Genomic DNA, 2,343 nt, shown 5'->3' with positions numbered 1-2,343 from the left:
AGGCCCAAAGTAAGACCCCAGAGGCTGCGTCAACCGGAATCTGAGTTTTAAGTCTTCATGGAGGGGGAGACGCAGGATGTGGGTCCTCAAAGACTGAGTATGAGTCCCACAGCTGGGCAGTGAGGAGCGGGAGGGCCATAATCCAGAGGGAGACCCATGGCGGCTCCATGCTGCCCCTGACACACACGTCCCCAGAACCAGAGGGTGGTTGGAGCTCAGTGCCCAGGGGGTGGCTCCTCACCGCCTCCTGCACAGAGGCTCTGATGTGTCCGGCCCTGGTTTGAAAGCAGTCAGACAGGAAACAGTAGTCCAAAAAAGGGGCATTGTTTGTGGCAGGACTTTTCTAGCACATGTTCCTTCAACAGATGGTTTTAAAATTTTGATATTTATCAGAATTGCCCAGGGTAGCTGTTGTTGAGGTGAGGTCAGGAAACCAGCAGTAGCTGCAGCACCGGGGAATGTGCTAGAAAGGCAGGTTGTCAGACTCCACCCAGACCTGCTCCATCAGGAGCCCTGAGGTGGGCCTGGTGTTCTGTGCTGTGGTGGTGCTGCCTGCTCAGGCCACAGACCGGGTCCCGTGGGGCTGGGACGCAAGTCGTCACTAAGCGACTCACTACCTAACGATCCCTCTGAGCCTCAGTGACTGCTTCTGGAAAACGGGGGTGTGATAAGGGCGATGTGGGCTTGTCGGGATGAAAGGTGACGTGTGAGGCGTCTGGTGCGGCTGCTCCCACTTGGCATGTTAGCTCGAGCTGCTGGAACAAAGTACCACAAGCTAGGTGCTTAGGAACAGCAGACATTTATTTCTCACAGTCTGGAGGCTGGAAGTCCAAATTCAGGGTACCAGCCTGGTCGCGTCCTGATAAGAACCTTCTTCCTGGTTGCAGACTGCTGACTTCTCGTATCTCCAGAGGGAGAAAGAAAGCTCTCGACGGTCCCTTTATAAGAGCACTGATCCCATTCCTGAGGGCTGCACCCTAATCACCCCCCCCAAAAGCCCCACTTCCTAATACAGTCACATTGGAGGGTAGAGTTTCAACATATGAATTTGAGGGGGGGAGGACACAAAGAGTCAGTGCATGACCCTTGTAAAGAAGCAGTGACTGACAGCAGTCATAAGGTTCGTGCCTGTAGTCCAGAGCCCCCTTCCCGGCTGGTTGTGGTGGGTGGTTACCAGAACAACAAGCACTGAACCACCTCCGGAAGGCGTATGCGAGCATGCCACCCCGGAGGGGTTCTGAGCACGGGGACCTCCTCCCCTCTCCTCTGCTTCCCGCCCTAGGGCCACGCGCCGGCAGCTTGTTTGAGTCCCTGTGGGGGCAACTGTTCCTCCTGCGCCCTCTCTGCCCAGAACACACCTGTACTCGTTCTACCTGCAGCCCATCACCCGTCACAAAGGCCCAGCCTCGATGCAAACTCACACAGGAGGATATTGAGGGGCAGACATCCTGTCAGGGTGGGATGTTTGGTCGGATCCCATAGGACCTCCCCCAAACCTAAGAGGTAGGGTCCACGGGGCGCTGTTTGTCCAGGCGCCCAGCAGCTGCTGAGTCTTTGTCAGCAAAGGTCTCTTCAGGAATTCATCCTTGATTCAGCGATCCCTTCACAACCCAACATGCCTTTCTCAGTATATTCCCGGACTATACAGGCTGCCTTCAAGAATACAGTCTTCAAATCCTGTCTTCTTTTGCGGTATGGAGTGATGTATTCGTGCGTGTTATTAAATGAGCTTGCCCCAATCATGCTACCTACACAGTGCCTGTGGGTCTTGGCATATGCTTCTCTCTCTCTCTCTCTCTCTCTCTCTCTCTCTCTCTCTCTCTCTCTCTCTCTCTCTCTCTTCCTCCCACCCTCCTCCAACATGTTCAAGAAGTCAGGGAAGAAGAGGGCCATAGCTCCCACTTGTTAGAAGAAAGAAGGAAAGACAATCTTAAACCCAAGTTCGCGATCACTCCAGACTGTTGCAAAGTGCTTTCTTCCTGAGATTTTTAACTGAGTTTTACCACTGGCAGCTTCAACAGTCACACTGGCACTGCCAGAAGTAAGCGCCGACGACTTTAGCCTTAAAAACAGTCTCTTTCCCAAAACCATTCCAGGTAAATAATTGAAATCTCAAAGATTGGCAGGTGAGGAGTGCTACTGTGTACCGAGTGAGGAGAGAATATATGGCAGGGCGGCCAGAGCCATCGATCACTGCGGTGAGGGAGGACACTCTGAGATGCATCTATGCTTTTAAGAGCTGCGTCTGGCTGTGTGGCCTCTCAGCTAAACAGCGTTCAGTAAATTCTGAACTCCTCTTAGCCGACAAACAGCAGTTCTCATTCTTCTTATCACTGAGGCATG

Source organism: Rhinolophus hipposideros (genome assembly GCF_964194185.1).
Source record: "Rhinolophus hipposideros genome assembly, chromosome: 14".
NCBI classification, from domain to species: Eukaryota; Metazoa; Chordata; class Mammalia; order Chiroptera; family Rhinolophidae; genus Rhinolophus; species Rhinolophus hipposideros.
The sequence above is the reverse complement of the archived record's forward strand: the minus strand, read 5'-3'. Positions refer to the sequence as shown.